The sequence below is a fragment of the Podarcis gaigeae genome (assembly GCF_964106915.1).
Source record: "Podarcis gaigeae genome assembly, chromosome: 12".
NCBI lineage: Eukaryota > Metazoa > Chordata > Lepidosauria > Squamata > Lacertidae > Podarcis > Podarcis gaigeae.
This window is the reverse complement of record NC_139688.1, coordinates 38,908,167-38,930,458: the sequence shown is the minus strand read 5'-3', so window position 1 is coordinate 38,930,458 and position 22,292 is coordinate 38,908,167. Positions and strand designations below refer to the sequence as shown.

Here is a 22,292-nt window from a genome sequence, read left to right as displayed (position 1 = left end):
ATACACTGGCAGCCCCTAGCATTTTAAAAAATGTATTGTTGTATAAAAAACAATACAATATGGATAACTTGCAATCCTGTATGTTTATTATAGATAGATATAATTGTGTAATATTAATAGATATTCATATCAATCAAACAAACACATATTTTCCTATTTCTGTTCAATATCATCCTTTTTTTTTTTGGAAATTAATAAAAATCATTATAATTTTTTTTACAGAAAGATTTATGCAGAAAGCCTGCCTCCTGCCTTTCTCTCTCTCCCCCCCCCACCCCCCACCCCGAAATGGTATCAACCATAGATCCAACACTGGCAAATTAAAAATAGATATTTTTCTGTCCCTAATTGATTTTACATTACATTATAAAAGTAAAAAAGAAAGATTACAAATTTTTCTTACTCCTTTTTCCAAATCTGTTGGACTTCCCCACGTCCTCCCAACCCTGCATTCTCTGTGATGCATAACGTCTGCAATTTGTTAACTTATTTCAATACTTATTATATCTTCCTTTTTATCATGTTACCCAATTTCAAATGTATTATAACCCAAATCATGTACATTTTCATTTTAACACAATAAAGTTGTTTCATTATTCTATCTCTGACTCCTTGTACCTTAATTTCCTCGGAGTCTTACTCTCCAATAAGTCTTTATATTTTGTCCAGACCATTAAAATTGCTCTCCTGACAATGTGGTTTTTAAACAATTTGTGCACTTTAACCTTGTCATACCACAAATATGCATGCCACCCAAAAGCATTGTCAAACCCTTCCAGATCTAGGACATCAGTGTTTTCCAGTAAAATCCAATCTTTCAACCAGCAGAAGGCTGCAGCTTCGTAATATAACCTCAAGTCTGGCAGGGCAAATCCCCCTCTTTCTTTCGCATCAGTTAGTATCTTAAACTTTATTCGGGGCTTTTTGCCCTGCCAAACAAACTTAGAAATATCCCTCTGCCACTTTCCAAAGCATTCCACCTTGTCCACGACCTGTAGGGTCTGAAACAAAAATAGCATTTTTGGCAATACATTCATCTTTATAGCTGCTATTCGGCCCAACAAGGAAAGTTTCAATCTTGACCATGTTTCCAAATCTCTTTTGATTTCTAACCAACATTTCTCGTAGTTGTCCTTAAACAGATTCAAATTTTTGGAGGTCAGATACACCCCTAGGTATTTTACTTTTTTAACCACATTTAATTCTGTTTCTTTCACAAACTCATCTGTTTCTGTACTTGTCAAATTTTTTGCTATAACCTTAGTTTTTTGCTTGTTCAGCTTAAATCCCGCCACCCGACCAAAGTCCGAAATTAATTCTAACACTCTTTTAGTACTAGAGACAGGCTCCTGCAATGTTAATACCAGGTCATCTGCAAATGCTTTCAATTTATATTGTTTCACTCCGACCTCAATTCCCTGTACCAACCGGTCCTTTCTAATCATGTTCAATAGCACCTCCAGAACTGAAATAAACAATAGGGGGGATAGGGGGCACCCCTGCCGTGTCCCTTTTTCAATTTTAAACTCCTCTGTCACCACATTGTTTACTATCAATTTCGCTTTTTGTTCTGAATATATTGCTTCTATTCCATTTTCAAACCCCCGCCCCACTCCCATCCCTTCCAAGTTTTTCTTCATAAACATCCAGGAAATATTGTCAAAGGCTTTCTCCGCATCAATAAAAATTAACACCGCTCTAGTGTTTAGTTTTGTTTGTAAAAGTTCCAAAATGTCGATAATGTTTCTTGTGTTGCCAAACAAATGCCTACCAGGGAGAAAGCCAGCCTGGTCTTTATGGATCACTTCATTAAGCACTTTTTTAAACCTACTTGCCAAAATGTCTGCAAAAATTTTGTAATCCACATTTAGGAGTGAGATGGGGCGGTAGTTCTTCAGCTGAGTCTTTTCAGTTTCTAGTTTGGGTATCAATGTGATGAAGGCTTCTTTCCACGTTTCCGGTGCCTTCCTCCCCTCCATAATCTGGTTACAAACCTCCAACAAAGGTTGTATCAAATAGTCTTTCAAAACCTTATAGTATTTGGAGGTAAGTCCGTCGTGGCCTGGAGATTTGCCTAATTGGAGGTTCTGAATGGCGCTTTCAATTTCTTGCTGTGTGATATTACTATTCAGGGTTGTTCTCATTTCCTGAGGTATTTTCTGTTATCCGTTGGTTTTAAGAAATTGGTCCACCTCTGAATCTTTCTGTGGCCCTTGTGAATAAAGTTCTTTGAAATATCTCTGGAAGCACTTTCTAATTTCCTCGGGTTTCTGAACCATTCTCCCTTCAATCTCTAGATTTGTAACAGTATTAAGTTTTTGTCTCTTTTTCAACTGCCATGCTAGCAGTTTCCCACACTTATTTGCTGATTCAAAGGATCTTTGTTTCATTTGTTTAATTTTCCATTCCACCTCTTGATTTATCAGTTTCAAATATTGTGCTTGGAAAAATTTCACTTCTCTCAGCACCTCCTTCGACTTTGGCCTGGATCTTAATTTTTTCTCTCCATCTCTTATTTTTCCCAATATCTTCTCCTTCTTTTCATTCCAGAATTTTTTCTTGATCGTATTTTGTTGTATTAGAAACCCTCTCATGACTGCTTTACTTGCGTCCCAGATTATTCTTTTTTCCACAGTGGTATTTAAATTTATCTCAAAATAGTCCTTTAAAGTTTTTTGGGCCTTCTTCACAATCTTCTCGTCCCTTAATAAGGTGTCATTCATTTTCCATCTGAAGGATCCGGTTGTATTTAGTCTCAATTCCATTTTCAAAGCATTATGGTCGGAGCAGGTTTTTGGGCAGATTTCCACCTTTCTAGTCTTGGGTGCCAGTCCTCTAGTTATCCATATTTGGTCGATTCATGTCCATGTCAGATGAGCTTCAGAAAAGAAAGTCCCTTCTTTTCCTAGGGGGTTCTTAACCCTCCATATGTCAATTAAGTCCACATTGTCAGTCATTTCAAAAAAAGTTTTAGGTAGTCTGCCATCTTTCGTTATGTTAGCACTTTGCGACTTATCCATATTTACAGACACAACCCCATTCATGTCACCCATCATAATGATGTTGTTATAGTCTAAGTAATCCAGCATAATCTCATGCAGCTTCCTGAAAAATTCCGATTTTCCTTCATTTGGGGCGTATATTCCTAATATCAGAAATTTTTCTCCTTGTGTCTGAATTTCAATCGCCAAAATTCTGCCGTGTTCATCTTTAAATAAGAATTTCGGTGACAGGCTCTCCTTTGCATATATCACCACACCTCTTTTCTTCACTTTGTCCGAAGAGATAAATTCTTGGCCTAGTCTTTTATTAATTAACACTTTTCTGTGGAGCCTTGTCACATGCGTTTCTTGCAGGCAAATAATGTCCAATTGTTCTTTTTTCAAAATATGAAATACTTTTCTTCTTTTTTCCGGAGAATTTCCGCCATTTATATTCCAACTAAGAAGCTGCAGCGACATCCTGGTCTAATTGGTGGGTCTACAATGGGGTGTCTAGGCTTCCCTCCGATCCCGGAGGTGGTAATGTTGGTCCAGATCCAGGCGGTGTAGGCTTTGGAGATGGTCCCGGTGGTGGTGGAGGCCAAGAAGCTGCGGCTCCTTTCTGGAGGTCCTCCTCGTGGTCGTGTAGGAACTTCTGTTGGTCCTCCGGTGTTTTAATTCTTACTTTCCTTCCTTTGTAAGTAAATGATAGTCCTTGCGGAAACTCCCACCTATAAGGGATTGTGTTATATCTCAACAATTTGGTCAAATCTGTATAAGTAGTCCTAAGGTCCAAAAGGTGTTTAGGTATGTCTCTGTAGATTTCAGCCTTTTTTCCTTCTATCTCCAAGGATTTTTTGAAGTGTAGGCCTAGTATCTTGTCTCTTTCCTCTCTCGATCTCAAAATAACCAAACAGTCTCTGGACTTGTCCTTCTTTATCAATTTTCCCAGTCTAAAGGCAGTCACAATTTTAAAGTCCTTATCTTCCTCTATCCCCCAGAATTTGGAGAACAAAAGTGTTAAAAATCCCTGTAGGTTTCCTTCCTCCAATTCTGGGATAGCCCTTAATCTGAGATTATTTTCCTTACTTTTCAATTCAACCAATGACAGGTAGGCTTGTTGTTCCCCTACCTGTCTTTTCAGAGGCCTTACTTCCCCCCTAATCTCATCAACCTTTTTGTTCGCCTGTTCTGCTTTTTGACAAGCTTCCACCGCAAGCTTATAATTTTCAGTCGTTGCCCCTTGTAATTTTTCAATTGCCTGAGTATGATGGGAAACTTGCTCAGATAATTTAGTAATAGAGGATGTAGCTTGGTCAATTTTTGATGATTGGTTGTCCACTTTTTGATTTAAAATTCCAAGTTGTTCCAAGATTTGCTTCAGAACTATTTCAGATCCTCCAGTTGCCATATCTTCTGCAACGGGCTCTGCAGCAGGCTCTTCAAATTCCACCTCCTGTGCTGTCAGCACAGTTGGGACGGATGATCTTCGTTGATGAGATAGGGTTGTTTGAACAAGTTGCCCTGGTTTCTTTTCTTTCTCTTTAGCTTTAGCTGCTCTTGTTCTCCCTGTGCCACTCATTCCACACCTGCCTCTGTTCAAGGTCAAATTTTCTTTTGTTTCATAAGTTAGACAAAGTCCAGAGTGTACACAATTTAACCACAGAGAATCACAATAAAGTACAGTTCCCAGGCCTCTATATCTCCACAATCCTCTAGGTGGGGGTATTTCAAAGTTTCAAGGAGGGAGAGAGCTCTTGTCCGCCATTGAAGTTCTTATATTCCCTATGTTAAGTCTTTGATAGTTCCAGAGCACAAAAGGAAGTTTCCACAGGCTTTCTTTGTCTTAAAGAGAAGCCACAAGGTGTCAAGAAGGGTCCCAGCAACAATGTTTAAACGTTAATGTCTCAGTCTGTGTATCAGTTAAGCTCCAATAACAGTATCAGCAGTTTGACAGTTCTCCTTTGCACGCTGACAGCCCGATCGCTGGGTTGTCTCTTTTAACTCCACATAGCTCAAAATTAGGAAGAAAGTCCCAAAAATAAAATCCACAACTTTTACAAAGATTTCCTGCTTGTCTTTTCGCTACAAAGTCTGTCAAATACACCCTCGTTTTACTTTTACAGTCCCTTTTCAGCGCTTCAGCGCTCTTCTGCGCAATTGCTTTAATCTAGTTAGCAGGATCGGGAGACGGACTTCCTGTTACTCGCCTCCCGTTTTCAGCCGAATTTCAACCAAATTCCCAAATTTTCCGATGTTTAGCTCCCCTTACTCACGGGTATGTAGCAGCCAATTTTGATGTTTTCAAGAAGAAAGGTCGGCGCTCATCAGCAGCAGCAGCGCGGCTTTGCATCCACGAAAAGAGCGATGAACTCACAGCGCCGCTCCCCCTTTCGCGTTCCGGAGCCCCTTACGGAGCCCCTTCTTCGTTTCCGGGGGGGCTTTGGGCGCCCGCCGAGTCCCACGGCCGCAGGCTCGCTCTGCCTGCGGTTTTTCTTAACGGGTCTCCGCTTTGCCGTAGCGGACGACCCTTTTTCGCGGAGCCCCTCTTCACCAGGTAAAGAGGACCGCCATTGCTATTTTGCGCCGCCTCCGGAAGTCCTCTGTTCAATATCATCCTTAATCATCATATTTGTAATCACTCAGCAAAGTGTGGTGCTGTATGTAGCAAAACAATACAAAGATAAATACTAAGAGAACTAGTTTGCAAGCAAACAGATGGTGGGGCTATTATGAGAAAAAATGATAGATTCAATTTTAACCTGGCATTAGTGTTTGGTAGATGCAATGGGGAATATGTTCTGTGGCTCACTATGACACAAGGCTCATTCATACATGCATACATACATATTTATCACTTGCTATCTTTCAGCCAATGTGTGAACTATGAACTACAGAAAAATATTATTTGACTTGACAATGGTGACTAATACATGATGGCAGACTTGCACATACAGTGGTACCTCGGGTTACAGACGCTTCAGGTTACAGACTCCGCTAACCCAGAAATAGTACCTTGGGTTAAGAACTTTACATCAGGATGAGAACAGAAATTGTTCGGTGGTGGCACAGCGGCAGTGGGAGGCCCCATTAGCTAAAGTGGTACCTCAGGTTAAGAACAGTTTCAGGTTAAGAACAGACCTCCAGAACGAATTAAGTTTTAACCCAAGGTACCACTGTATAAGTTACTGCTTGACACTATAGAGTCAGCAAATTTATAAACCTGCACGTGCACAAGCCTGTCTATTGCTCTGCTTGCATGCTCAGAGAATGCTTCAACAATCAGAGCTAAGGCTGCCGTCTTACTCCCACTTACCTGAGAGTAAGCGCTATTAAATTCAGTAGGACTTATGAGCAGACATGGTTAGGATTGATCTATAAGGTTGTCATCCTATGCACAATACCTTAGGCGTAGGTCCCATTGTATGTAGATGGATTAATCCAAAGTAAATCTTCATAATTTATTCTGAGTAAATTTTGGAAAAACATTTTAAATAACAATTCTCACCAAATACATGTGTTCAGCCCAGAATAAATCTTATTTCAGCCAGTAGGTAGGGTATAACTGCCAGTGGTACTTTCTTAGATTTGTGCTTGGTTGTATGTTTTGAAAACCAGAAAGGCTTCCAATGCATTAATAGACTTGTGTGTGAATAGATCAGTGAGAATATATGAATTGGGGCTATGCAGGGTTCTATCCTAAATCTGCTCTTCACCATTTAATATTTTTATATGCTGCTGGGAGAAAATTACACTGAATATAAGAAGATAGCACAATGGTAGTGAAGAACTAGATAAATGTTTTGTCATTGGCCGCATTAGACTTTTTAATCTATATGTTGATTAGATGGCACAGCTGGATGGCATTGTGAAGATGCAACAGAGGAAGCAAAGTATCGCCACTGAGTAGGCTTGATAATGAGCATTCAATAGTGTTCAACTGTATTCATCTGGAGTTTTCACTGTCCTAAGCTATGATGTATATCAAGAAACCAAGCAGGCTCTACAAAACAGAGGAGGGCACTCATTGGCAATTGTCAATGACTTGGCCCATTTACATTTCCCACAAATCAGCCAGAACTTTAACAGGGTGTCATCCATATCAGCTATAAAATCACCCAGAGCTGCCTTGAAGTAAACTGGGATCCATCAGCCTTCAAGAGTGGGCCACCCTAGTAGGTTCCACACACTTGCAGAGGGGAAAAGATGCTGAAAGCCTACATTTCAGCCTAAACATGCATAGGATTTTAGGTTAACAGGACACTTGTAAAATCTGAATACTTGTGCACATACACACATACTGAATGAAGGTAACCTAAATACTGCATCACAAAAAGCTGGATTCTGTAACCTGTGTAAATCAGGCAAATTAAGTGCATTAGCCTACTTCAGCTATTTCTGCTAGTCATGGGAAGATGCCTGCTACCTGGTTGCAAGTTCTCTGTCAAAACTGCGTTTTAGGATGCCCAATGCAGTGTTATAAGCTGCGTTCATCCTAGCTAGTGGAATGATCCTGAGGAGCTCCTGTATTTTAAGCAGTGGTCGTTGTTTATGCAAAGCTGTTCTTAAAAAGTAATGACAATAAATATTTCTACTCAGTTTTCAGTGACAAAGGTCTTAATTACTGAACACTTTACATACAGTTTGGTAATGGATATAAAACAATACATCTGTCAACCATGCCAAATTACATCTTTCCTGTGCACACCTTTCTCTGCTTCAGACAATAGTTGTCAAGGTTGTATATGTGCACTAGGAAACACAAATGCTCCCAACAATTCTAACAGTTTGGTTGCCTTCTGAACATACCATCAGTTTAATGCTATAAGAAGACACAGAACAAGCAGCCCACATGGAAAGGACATGTGTTTCATATAATAAGTTGGCATAGGGTTGTATCTTTTATATAAAAATGCCTTTTATATTTTAGCCCACACACACTATTTTACAACCCCGTAAAATAATGTGTGGGTTAAAATATAAAAGGCATTTTTTCAAGCTGACAATGCAAGTATGAGCTCATAAATGCACTATTAAAAATTTAAGTTGTTTATTAGTGTATGTTTGAATTATTCAAAAAATAGTACTCAAAAACTGGGCATACTCCGTTCCCAGAAACATTATAGTATAAAAGTTACTCCTGTATCACACATTATAGAATTAAGTGGTATATAAACTAAGGCGGGCACAGGCAAACTCAGCCCTCCAGATGTTTTGGGGCTACAACTCCCGTCATCCCTAGCTAACAGGACCAGTGGTCAGGGATGATGGGAGTTGTGTCCCAAAACATCTGGAGGGCCAAGTTTGCCAATGCCTGATCTAAGGTGTATGGGTGTTGGGGAGAAGTGGTATCTCTGGTGGGTCACACATCTGGTGGGGGACACATCATGCTTCTTCTGGGGTAGTTCGTCCACTTTTGGTCCCTACTCTGCACTCAGCTATGACTGTGGTTCCTAGAAGCTGTCAGCATGTGACAGTGGCCACACTCTAGGAAATGGCTTTGACTAGCCGATTAAACCAAGTGAGGGTAGCCAATGGGTCTCAAGCCCTTGGTAAGCTACGGACATCTTCTGCATGCTAAGACAGGCTCCAGCAGATTGAGCAGACAAGACCAATAGGTTAATCCAATAGTCAAGAAAGCAGTTAGCAGAAGCCAAAGTCCATCCCTGTGGTTACTGCATATGCTGCAGAGGGAAATGAGGGACAGATGGGGCTCATCAAGGTATCCTATTTAGAAGAAGGAAAACTCTGATCCTAAACTTCAGCTGCCTTACAGCTGTACTCATATGCAAGAAGTAAACCCCAAGGTGAAGAAAAGGCTAAGGAGTAAACCCTAAACAAATCGGGAACAGAGCCCCTAACGTGTTTGGATGGCATTTTGTATACCTCCTTCCAGCAACTCCTGCAGCCAAGCTGGTGCCAAATGTATTGCTCTGTTTTCATTTGGACATCAATGAGGCTGAGAGGGGGATCTTGGCGTTTGGGCAGCCCAGAAGCTCCATACACACTACCCAGGCTTGTGCCCTGGAGAGGTCAGTTCGGTGCTAGTAATGCAGCAAAAACAATGCTGGAGGCAGAAGTTATGAGTTACTGGTCTCTGCAGCCACAGCAGGCGCTGTGATTCTCCAGTGATTTCACTTCACCCCCAGAGATGCAATCTATTACCTCCCAAGACAGATGCCAACAACACAGAGCCTAGGATCCTACCAATTCTTTCTAAAGTTAGAATACTATCTTCTTGAGAAACTGGTTATGTCTGGGTCTTGGTTCAGATACAGGACTTGTGTGTACATTTTGCTGTGCTTCTACTGTTTTCTAACAATTTCTAACTTAAAAGTGAGCATAGACATACCTGAAGTTAGGATGACAGCAATTGCCTCCAATTCTCATGTCTTACAAGCTCTCTTTGATCTAAAAAAGCACAAGTGTATGTTTATTGTTAATGCTGATACATAGCTACACTTCAAAATCAAATGATTATTAAACCTCAAGGAATTATTGAAAGTGTGTTTTGAAGTATTTTTCTTGGAGATGTCAGTATTTAACATACATGGCATATTTTGAAAAACAACATAGAAATCATTTTCTTTTTTCTCCCCTCCCCCCGCCCCGCTGAACACTGCTGCATCAGTTTACTGTAATATATATCATGACTCTATGAATTAAATAAAGAAATGTTTCCTAGATGGTTACAAGGCACTGACTACTGAATGCTCTATTTAATATTTCACATTAAGACAGACACTTATAATTAATCCAGAGGAGAGAGAGATAGTGAAAGAGAGATGTACATTACTGGATGGTATTATTTTGCTTGTCTCCTGACAAATGCCTTAATTTAAAGATTACACAAAAAGGTCAGCTATCAGACTAAGTGGGGCAGGTTCTACAAGTCATCTACAAGTGGCGCCTCTTTTAACACTTACAAGAAACATAGTAACATAGGAAGCTGCCTTATACCAAGTCAGATTGTTGAACCATCTAGCTCAGAATTGTTGAGATTGACTAGCAGCGACATTTCCAGAGTTTCAGGCACGAGTCTTTCCCATGCCCTACCTGCAGGCACCAGAGATTGAACCTGGAAACATTTTGCGTGGAAACCATGTGCTTTCCCAACGTCGGGAACAGCGACTTTCACATCTCTTCTGTGGGACATGCATGAGTTAGATGTACAGTAGTAGAGTTTGGACATCTCTCTAGAGCAGTGTTTCCCAACCTTTGGTCTCTAGCTGTTTTCGGACTACATTTCCCACCATCCCTGACCACTGGTACTGCTAGCTAGGGATGATGGGAGTTGTAGTCCAAAAGCAGCTGGAGACCCAAGGTTGGGAAACACTGCTCTAGAGGACAGATATAAAAGCAGTACTCCATACACTACTCATAAGCATGGAAAGAGGATGCATGGAAAGAGGATGTTTGTGGCACTTCCAGGTATGTCTAAAGCCCAGGCATGTTAATTCAGAAGTAACCTGCACTATGTTTGGATGGAGCTTCCTTCAAGCTAAGTGTGCCTAGGATTGCAGCCTGTTATCCAGTGAAGAGTGATATGGATGGGGTGAAACCTGCTGATGAAAACTATTATTTTGGAAGTTTCCTCTGCCAAAATAAAAGCTTAGAGGGCTTCCAGGCTGCAGGGGAAAAACCAGGCTTTGTTTCACCTGGGTCAAAGAGCCAGTTTGGCACACAATACCCTTCACATTTGTATACACACAGAGGCTGGGAGCCTCAATGGCACCCCTCTGGAGGCTTCAACCAGGGCACACACCAGCAAGTTCAGGTTGTGTAATTAAAGCTTACTGGGAGATCTTGTGCAACAAACCTGCTTCCCCAAAAGATCAGACTTTTTGCAGTAAGGCAAGTGAGAAGAAAATACACTGGAAATTTTAGGTTAATGCTTGCAGTTATGCAACATGGCCTACCTTCACAGCAAGTGAATCAATATTAACGCTCAGTAAACAGCCAATGTTGTCTGATCTACTGCAACAAATCAGAATGGAATGTTCCAAAAGGTAATCTGGAAGCACTCCTGCTCTTCCAATGAAAGTTGAGGCCCCTTGTGAGGTTTAGCAGTGTAGGAGGAACGACAGTATATGGGTGTCCTCCTTGCATTGCTCCAGAAATGCATTCTGGGCCACCAGGTGTTATAGAATGCTTTGCTAGATCTGTTGCTACATTTGTTTCACTGCTGCTGAAATTAAATGGAAATAAACTAGTGACAATGGACACAAGGCATTTAGTAAATTTTAAGCAGTTATGTTTGGTGGCAAAAAAATCCATCCAGACATAAAGAGGACAACTAAACTAAATTTCATTTAGTTTAAAATGAAATTGAAAAATTATCTTCCAATGGAAAGATGGGGGCACCATTGCCATGCTAGAATAATAATGTAAGAAGAATGAATAACTTCTCATATGTTTCAAGAAAAAGGCAACTGGGAACTGCCCATACATACACCAGTGCCTTATAACCATTCTTTGAGTAAAACCACATAGTAGTTAAAAATGTGTATATTTAAATTCAAGTTGACTAGGAAATAAGTATTCTGTATTCATTATTGCACCATCCACTATAATTAAATGCATCTGCCTTTAATTACCCTACAAGAGAGACAGTTTTTATTATTATTAATGGTGGAGTTCTAGCTTCAAGATCAACCAGGTCACTGAAAACAAAAGTTCTTGAACACACTGTTAATTTGGGCAGAGATCAAATCATGCATGTATTGATAATGCATAGTTTAAAGATTATAAAAGATTTGTTGGCTATCCCTGAATCACATATATGAGTGTGGACTTCAATGTGTTCATCAGCAACAATGAATTCCCTTTTTTCACTCTCCTTTTTTCACAAAGGTTTGGCATGCAATTTATTGTTTATTCATCTTTTGCCCTTAAACACTTTACATTGGAGAGAGAGAGAAAAGAATTACTGCCATCTGCTGTACAAATTACTATTGGTAACTTAGCAGGGCATAGGAGAAAAGGAAGATCCAAGATTGCCATTTATGCAGTTAGAAGGACCACAATTTTCAGTTCAAATGCCAAAGGAAGAGCCCTGTCCATAAAAGGAACAAAATATTAGAGGCTGCTTGGAGAAAAGAGAAGTCAACAACAGCAACACAGAAACTGTGTGACAGTCTATTAATTGGTCCCTATCCCCAAACTGCAGACTGCAGTGGAAGACAGGAGTGCCTGGCGTGCTCTGGTCCACGGGGTCACAAAAAGTCGGACTCGACTAAACAACAATTAATCAGTCCCACCTCCCTGCAGAGGGGAATGGTCATGGAGAAGTCTAGTTACACCAGGAAGTGATCCGACCATGGCACTTCTTTTGTTTCTTATTTAATTAGTGTCAGATCACCCACGTCCACAGAGGTGAACACCAGGTCTAAGGCACGTCCCCGGCTATGGGTTGGGCCAAACTGATTCAGGGACAGCCCCATGGAGGTCTTTCCACAAAGTCCCAAGCAGCCTCTTGTAAGGTTGTGTTGGCATGGATGTTAAAATCCCTAGGACAACCAAACTAGGTGTCTCCAGGAGAACATCCGCCACAACCTGAAACAGCTCAGACAAGGAATCCTTGGTGGAGTGGGGATGTTGGTACTCCTTTAGGAATCCTGTACTGCCCCTATTGCCCAACTTCCAGAACATGCACTCAGAAAACTGGGTCTTCCCAATAGGACACCTGGTGCAAGCTAATGACTTCCTAAAATCACTGCAACACCCCCTCCGCCCACATGACCTGGGTTGCTGTGTGTAAGAGAAATCTGGTGGACAAGCAGTGTCAAGAACAAGCCCATCTGCCATGTCCAACCAAGTTTCTGTTACACATACCAGGTCAATTCCTCCATCCATGATCAAGTCATGGATGGCAGTGGTCTTGTGGATCATTTACCTGGCATTGCGCAGCAGCACCTTAAGATCATGTGGGTCACCCTTTTTGATTCCAGTATCCTTCCGGTAAGGACCAGACCCGGACGAAGGGATAGTCTTCAAACAACAACTAAACCTGTCTCCTCAGTAATGACGTGGTCTGATTGTAGTGTAACTCCTCCTCCGGACCATGATAACTGAGATTGGGTGTCCCAATATATCCCACCCTCTGTAGAACCTGCCCCAGCCATCCTATTGGTTAGGGCCCTCTCTGGGGGCAGCCCAAAACCTATCCCCTTAAAAACAAGTTTTCTTATAAAAACAACAAAACAAACCCATAAACCTACTAGAAAATAATAAAAGAAGCATAATTTACAATGGCACACAAATTAAACTAACACACAACCCCATTTAAACTTTAAACCACCCCAAAACCAACAAAACAACCCAAATTTTAAACCCCATAGATTAAAAGCTACTTTACCACCTTTTAAAATACATTAGACAGTTGGAGAAGGGAAACAATAGCAGAACCACCACCCCCAGCAATGCCCCAAGGTTTGTTCCAGTGAGTCCAGGCCCTGCCCCCTAGGCCAGATGGTAAAGGCCTTGCAAAGGGCGCAGGCCCTCTAGCCTCACCGCAGCAGAACTATATTATATGGCAGCTATTCATTTCTCTCATCGCAATAAGGATAATGTCATTCTTTCACTCAATGTACTCTCAATTACTGTACAATGAAAGGTGGCTTACACCTACAACCCAAGATAACCATGAATTAGATAAACTGCAGTATGGTCAAGAAAAGCTTATGCCATAAAACTTTTGCCACCGGATTCTTTGTTGTACTTAACACTTTGCACTGAATTATTTTACCTGTCTTTGGTTTGAGGTTTAGCTTATTGACTTTGCTTAAATCAACTATAGATGTCTTTTCTCCCTTAAGGTTGGTTTTCTTAAGCTGTTGTTAATTGTTTTGCTTTTTTGCTGTTTAAAAAAACACTCTAAGACACTATTAAAAACAATATAAAAAATAAGCACAAGTTCTTAATTAAGTCCTAATTGCATCATTTTTCATCAATGTAAGTAGGAGATTAGAATTCACATTATGAGAATTTACATAATGGAAGTCTGTTATTAAGCTTTAAAGCAAGACTAAAAGAAGCATCTTATTTTTGTTTTGTTTTTAGCAACAAAAATAGCCAAAGGTCTAGTTTGATTCAAAGTTACAGTAAAAGTACCGGTATACATTGCCCAATTCTCAAAGGAGATGGGCAGATAGATGTACATTAAAAAAAAAACTAGTAAAAATTATTTCACAATTAAACAAATAAATTTGTATTAATTTATGTAATTTAGACACATACAGAATATTGCCTGACTTCAGCTTGGCTTCCTCCTGGCCTGTGGTAAGCCTTTAATACTCCTCCTTGTAACACCCAAAATTCACTTTTTACATAATAGTATTAGGACACTAACAATGACATATCCAAAACTGGATGGGTTTGCATTATAATCTTTGTAAAATGAAAGGCTTTGAGCACTAATGGATATCACTATATATTTACAAAGTACTATTTTTGCATAAACTTTGCTGTGGCACTCTTCATCATACTGGGATAGCAAATTTATTGTCAGCCACATACAAATAAAATCTGGTTTGAAAAAGTAGGTTTTGCATTTCAAAACTACATAAAAGAAGTAACGGGCATTACAGGTGGATGTAAGAAGCCAATTCAACTAACTATCCTTTTGTAATGAACAAGGTAATGCATTTTAATTCTCAGGCACATCAGCTGTTGGGCTAAAAGATCACAGAGGATTAAGATCAACACTAGTCACAATCTTATCAGTTATTCTAGGTCTGGAAGGTTGCTTGTTTGCACTCTTGATGTTTGCACACAGCTTGTCGTCTATTGTTTATTATCCAAACTGATTCTTGTCTCATTTAGAGACGAATTCACAAATAAGAAGTTACATGCACAGTGTAAAGAGAAGAGGAGAATGCTATCAAGAGAAAACTGGTCCTTTTCAAATGTAGATTGCAGCCTTTAACAGTATATCCTTTTGACATGATAGGGAAACAGAGATTTGACTCTTCACTTAGGCAGGCCAATGAGAGAGAGAACAGTTAATATATCGCTTTTTAGGACACAAGCTTTTATAGACCAGCTGGATAAGCAACATATTTTTATCCATATCCTAGCAATGCTGATATCACACACCATCTTGTGGTGAAATGAGATATACCTTAGTTTTTCATAAATTAAAACAGTTTATTGGTCAACTTGTAATTCAATACAACTTGATTCTGCCCCCCCCCCAAAAAAAACCATGCTGTAGCTATTTTCCATACAAATAAGTTTTGAAGAGCATATTCCATGTATAACAATGAAATACAACATTCTTGCCAAAACCAATCTTCATAGTCTCCTCCATTGAGGTTATAAACTTACTAACAAAGCAAATGTAATTCTTCGGGTGTCTGTTATAACTTTATTATAGTAAGACTCCTGCTCCAGGCCTCAGTCAATCTCTGCATGGGCCTGAAGGGTGGTAATTTTTTTAAATAAATAAATAATACGAAGATACTTGTCCCAGTCCTCAAATATGCTCCTGGGAAATAATCCCAACCAAGAAATGGAGGCCCAAGCACCTGCTTCCCTCATTGGGCTGCTGCTGTTGCTGTCTCTCACAGCCTTTGACTCTTGTCAACAGAGGAAGAAAATTATAGAGATGCAAAGGTTCTTAGATGCCACGCCCAACCCAACCCCCCCCCCCCCCCGTTCTCAGATGTTACAAGTGTTTCATGCAATAAATCATGGGATGGCCTCTGCATGGAAGTGTGACTGGCACTGATCATTTTGACACTAAGTAGAGGCCTACCTTGCCTGCGTGACTGTTAGATACAGTACTAGTGTCAGTATGCTGCTGCAATTAAGGAGTCAATGAGTAGGGTTGTTGTTGTTTTTTTAACTGTATAGGAGTTAAAGTTTTGTTATGTTTTTACCTGGTCTTTTAACTGTATAGAAACATTTTTGTTGTTTCAACCATATTGTACCCCACCCTGGCCTCATATGATAAAAGGTGGACTAAAAGTACTCTTAATGAATAAATTCATGCAGTATGCCTAGAGAGGTGTGGACACGTGGCTCCAATAGAAATCTAAGATATTGGAACTGAATGTTTCTCGCCATAACAGCTCCGTGTGGCGGAAGTGTGCTGGTTCCAGAGTCTATCTGTATGCTTAGAACACTGCTATCAGAGAAAGCTAAGAGTGCAGAATTTTATTGGGCTGGAATGTAAGAACACAAACAAAAGCTTATATATTTAAAATGTTGTTAAAGTTTGTATGTTCAGGTCATTGGATTATAAAGGATAAAAGTCTTAAAATGTTATCATAAATATACAGCAAACCCACGTATTTGGATCAGAAAATTTGAAAAGATATTACCATATTATAATTATATTATTACTTAGCCATGTATACTGCAACAATTATTCTGCCTATTAATCCAAAACAATCATCTCCTGAAATGGCAACTGTTAAAATTCCTCCTTTAAAAATAAATAAATAAATAAATAAATATTACACATAACCAAGTTCCTTCCTTTTTTCAACATCTTATTAACTTCCTATGCTGCTCATTTTTATAGCTGCTGCTCATTTTGTCCCCTTTTGTCATTCCTTGCACCTTGCAGGTCTTTCGTCTGTTTTATGAGCTATGGAAATACCAAACAATTGTCAGGCTCCAAAACCTGTGGATTTCATTTAATGAGACTTAGTACCTTTCATACTTCCCCTGCTTTTTTAAATCGCCAGACTTTGTGCAGCTTTTGAACTAGATGGGAGTTTCAAAAATGGTTTTTAATGTGGAACTGATATTCAATGACATTTTTCTGGATTTGTGTTAAGTCCATGAACCTAGGCATTTCTTTGTCCCCCTGTCATTCTCTTTAAACCAGACATGCAGCGTCATCTGCTGAGCTCACTGGGACTTCCTCTAAAGTAATTATGCGTAAATAGCATTGTAGCTATAGTAGACATTAGAACATTCCTGTTGCACAAAGTGCAAAAAAATAAAAAGATTTATAAGAGTCCTCTGGAAGTTACACATTCCACAGGCAGTTATTTAATGTTATTGTGCTGCTCCACATCCCAGAGTAGTGGCATAATAAGCAGCCTTTGCAGACTCAGTTTACTTTGGAGAACAGAACCCTGTAGTTTATGGTATTTTTGTTAAAATCCATTTACAAATCTGTAGGTTGAACAAAGAACAGCATGAGAGAAGCAGCCAACATAGACAATACTGATCCAAAGATAGAACAGTGGAAGTCTTTCCAACAGAAGAATTTCAAAGGGAAATAGTTGAATTCCAAACTAATAATGAAGTTTGGTTGTATTCATTTGAGTACAAATAGAGACAATGATTTTCTGCCACACAAATGTTTATTTTATTTGCCCATGCCAGAATGATTGCATTATCATTAATTACTGCTGTTCTGAATGATCACAAATTACATTACATTCTATGTAATGTTTACATTTTCTTGTTGGGCTAACTCTTGTTTCTTGTTTGGAAGGGTTTGAAATGCTAAGAAGGAAGCAAAGCATAGGATGAAATGGAATGCCCACCATTGCCTAATCACTAAAAATTAAAGAACAGGCTTAATTTTTAAAAAGAAAAGGTAATTCTATTGCCTTCCTAGCTGTGTTTAGAAGCTGTGTTACTTATATGAGCATTTGATATGAGCAAAATAATGTATATTACATAATTTATTCAATGTATTCTCATGTAGGCTGTAACATTTAACCTGTGGTCTGTGCACCTGGCTATTAACCAGAAGGTTGGTGGTTCGAACCCACCCAGGGATGGCAGTGGGCAAGATTCCTATATTGCAGGAGGTTGGGCTAGATGACTTTTGGGGTGCCTTCCAACTTTAAAATTATTTGACTCCAAGTTGTTCAGTGGGACAGAATATATAGCACAGGTTTCTTAAAGATAATATTTTATGATATAAAATATAACTGAGTTTTTCAAGACAGAAGATGTAAAAACTATATATGTAATGCATAGTATCAAAGTACCCATAGGCATTTTCTGTCAAGTTATACTTGCTGAAATTCCCTCATCTATACAAACATTACATATGATCTCTTTTCTATCTCCCTACCTTGTTGGCGAAGAAAACTATAGTCTGATCCTACGCAGTCAATTCATTTCTCCTGTCGGCAGAATTGGCTAGCCCTTTGGTGAGGTATCATTTTCAGACCAAAGAGCTGCAGTCTCATATGGGCAGCCTTCTAGCAAAAGTGACCAAGCAACGGATGTGACTTTTACCTTTGTACAACACACTTCATTCCAGCCACACAAAAGTCAGATTTTTTACATATCCCCACCCACAACTCTCCAACCTCCATCCAGGCAAGCAAAAGGCATTATCACAGTTTAGGACACATTCCAGCCAGCCAGACACACTCAGTGAGGGTATACGGCACAGTTAGTAAAAGTGTGTGGCCTTGAGAAAGTTTCAAGGACCAAACAAAAACTTGGATGGTCACTTTTGGTACTCACTCCTGCCTTAGATATACAGGCAATGACCGATTAGCACATGTCTGAATGATGCATGATTGTGTGCATGTGCACAGCGGTGAACACAGAGGTGACTGAAGGTGTCACTAAACACGTCACTAAAAGGGCAGAACAGGATGGGAGGGGGCAGAATGGAGGCTGGGCGGAATGGGGCATGCTTAAGCGCTTATGCTCATGCTGACACACATGACATGACACATGACACACAATGGTGTATGATACAAAACTAGGCACACCTAATTGGGGCTGAAATAATAACACCAAGTTGTCAATAAGGAGTATTTTCAACACTGGATGGGATCCCCAGCTTGGTGAAAAATAATATTCTATTCCCTTAACACATCACTAACACCTTGCTTTATGCCGTCTTATATCTTAAAATATTCAAATCTTGGCTCAGTAATAAAGTTTATTGACTTGAGGTCACATCATGCATGCTGCTGAACTCATGGGCAGAATTAAAATATGATGGATTGAAAACAAACACTGCCTCTGATCATAATAACCTTAGATGATTAAGCACTATACAAATCCTGTTAAATAAAAAAAAAGTAACCTAGATGTTATTGTTCAGTAATCAGCCAACATACATACACTTCACAGTAATTATTAATATGTAATAACAACACCATTACCCTGATTCCAAATTCACAATCATTGTCATGGATTAGGACTCTCAATTAACCTAACAGTATGCAGTGTCAAAGTGGGAAAAATCTATCCCACTTCTTAGCAAAAAATGTTATGTTGAGAAGGCTTAAGGATACATGGGACATACGGTAGGTAAATCAGTGTAGAAGACTTTGATACCCTAGATAACCTAATCTGTTTGCAGTTATTTAATTGTACTAAATCTTAATAAAATAAAAGTACATTTATCAAATAAAGCTTTAAAATAAATGCCTGGTGCTTACCTGTTATTCCAGTGCCTTTGCTCTCATTGGTCAAAACAGTGGAAGGCAGGAGCCGTTTTCTTCTTAGTAAAAAACTGGTGAGGATAATGACTTCATGTTTTTCTTTTAATTGCCACAAGTAATTAGGTTTTGTTGTTGGTGGGGATAGTGGTAAATAAAAGTCGAACATCCATGGAGCTTGACTGAAATTTCTCTGAGGAAATGTGCTTACACATTCCTTAATTCAAAATGTATTGACCATTAGGTGATGAACAAAACTTAAAAGTACTTTTGTGACTTTGAATGATAGTTCCTCAAGCTTTAGATAAACAATTAACCCCAAACAGTGGGGTTTTAATTTCTTTATGAACTAGTTTTAATTTAGTTTTTATTTATTTATGAAAACAAACCATTCATTCCTTAAAACAAGTATAGCTTTTACTTATTTACCTCTTCAGATTCTTAATTATTTATCATGGACCATTCTCACTTGACCATGACTTGCTTTTTAAATATAAAATATATTCTGTTTCTTATTTGGAGATTAATTAATACTATTATCAACAGTCATTTTAACAATTCCAGAAGAACCAAAGCACCTCTTCCAGAAAGGAGTGAAGATGAGAAGGGTGAGCTGTCCATGGAAGCATAAGAGCCCTCCCCCTTCTCCCCAAAACAGCAGCCAAACCTAGACTGACTCTCTTCATCTCCGTCTGTTCTCACTTGACACATCTCTGACTAGCAGACTTTTAAACCATGTTAATGATATCACAAAGAAGGATATGTCACTGCTCCTTGACAGCCTAACTTAGGGTTGCCATATTTCAAAAAGTAAAAACCAGGACACCCAAAAAGTTGCTGAGACTTTTAAAGACAAAAACGCAAAAAAAAAAAAAACCACCACCTAAGATCCAGGACAATGCGCCGCCTTTCAGAAATTCTCCCCCGACATCAATTCTGCCTTTGAAATCCCAGTAATGTCTGGGAAAATACAGACATATGTTAGCCCTAGAATGGTAATGGTTCCTCTTGAATCCAGATGTTTCCTTAGAACATTGAGGCACCTGCTGTTCTTTCTACCAAGTTACTTAGGAAACAACTTTCTTAATTTTCATAACTCCATTTAGGAAGACCATCACAGAAAAGTCATACCTTCCCATATTATCATTTATCCTAAAAGCAAGCAATATTTTCTACAGGCCATACGGTGCCATTCCTTTCTTAAAAATAATAATAGAGAAAAGTATTTTCTGACTGTGAAGAGCAAGAAATAAAATCATTGGAGGTGCAATATGACTTGTAATATGACTTGCTTCACTTCTAGATGAAACAGTCCTTTCAAAATTCCACAAATTAAAATAGGAACGACAAAAATCACTGTGTTTGGAAATAAACTGAAAGGCAGTGTGATTCTTAAAGGTTGCCATTTCATGCTTTGTTCCTATTTATGGGAACTATGCCCCATTGAACACAGTGAGACTTTATTCTGAATTAACATGCATAGGATTGTGCTGTATATTCTTAACTCAGACCCCAGCCTGGCAGTCCCTGCTCAGAACTGGCACCAGGGGTTGTCTCTTGCACAGAAGAAATCAGTTTTGCCTGTTGGAATAGCTTGGTTCACCACTTACCAGCTGTCTTTCCTTCATCTAACATACGGTACATCTCTCTAGGCTGACTGCTGTGTGTTTAGCTTGATCTGCAGCGCTAGGTTTCTACACTTCTTTACAGCTTCACTGATATTTTTCTATGCATAATCAATAATGTTCAAAGATATGTGTCTGTGTGTCAATGCCATTTCAAAAAACAAAAATAAAATAATATTTGCTTAGTAAGAACATAGGAACAGCCCTGGTAGCTCATGCCAAAGACACATTTAATCCAGCATCATGTTCTCACCAGTGGCAAACCAGATGCCGGTAGGAAGCCTGCAAGCAAGATCTGAGTGCAAGATCACTCTCCCAACTTGCAATTCCCAGCAACTAATATTCATAGGCTTAGTGCCTCCAACAGCGGAGGAAGAACATAGCCATCATAATTAGTTCTATTGATAAAGATAAATATTATTCCCAATGCATGTTTCTAATCCTCTTTAAAGTCATCCAAGTTGGTGGAATGCATTGTGACTTTGTCAGTTTTCTTTGTGCAGGACTGGATACAAGGTTGTGCTGCTGCTATTGATTGGTGCTAGGTCTCATATCATGACTTCTGTGATCCAGCTTGCTTAATTGGTAGCATATTGATATGAGCTCCTGTAGCATATCCATCAGTGTTTATAAAGGAATCAGTACAGCCATGTGTTGGCTGCAGGGTTCACATGATGTAGGTAGGTAGCCAGCTCTTAGATACTGGCTAGGACACATTCATTAAGATAATTTGAGAGATTTTCTCTTAATTTCTTTTGGCGTATTATATACGTTATGTCTAATATTCAGTCCTGAAATCTTTTTGTTTTGTCCACTTTCATCTATTGCAATCCTGATCTGATCATTTGTAACAAAATGTGTATCACCCTTAGATCAATAAATAATGATTCTTATAATACACTTTTTATTAAGTCATATCTACAACACAATTTGTTTCAGGGATACTTAAAATAGAGCAAACTTCACTTATTACAATGAATACAATCTCTTCAGGGGGGAAAATATTCCTTTCCTGAGACAGTGCCTACTGCTCTATGCACCCACCCACCCGTGACAAAAATCCTTTCCCTGCAGAGAACCTACAGCTGACCAAAATAAGTTATTTTTCTAGCCAAATTTTTATTAAGGACACAGTTAAGGTGTTATTTAAAAAGAAATACTTCAGAAAAGGAGGTGCGGTTCCATCCCACTATTTTGCACTTAGCATCTCAACAACCCTTTTATCAATCTAAACCTAGTGCAAAATTGCGTAGCACAAAATTACATAGTTAATGGGCATTGTGAATGGTTGTTGTACGATGATACTA

At 39.2% G+C, this 22,292-nt stretch overlaps 1 protein-coding gene across 3 annotated transcripts in view; it reads right to left on the bottom strand.

Annotated features, from left to right (window-relative positions):
- PLCL2 (phospholipase C like 2) overlaps nt 1–22,292 on the bottom strand; it is a 137,621-nt gene that overhangs the window by 114,487 nt on the left and 842 nt on the right. For 2 of the 3 annotated variants that reach the window (XM_083705582.1, XM_083705583.1), the window contains exons 1-2: nt 19,361–19,495; nt 9,334–9,392 (exon numbers count right to left, since the gene is read on the bottom strand). The gene's annotated coding sequence lies outside the window, so the exon portion shown is untranslated. Of the gene's footprint in view, nt 1–9,333; nt 9,393–10,900; nt 11,170–19,360; nt 19,496–22,292 lie in introns of those variants that run through there. The other variant, XM_083705585.1, reaches the window with a different exon arrangement.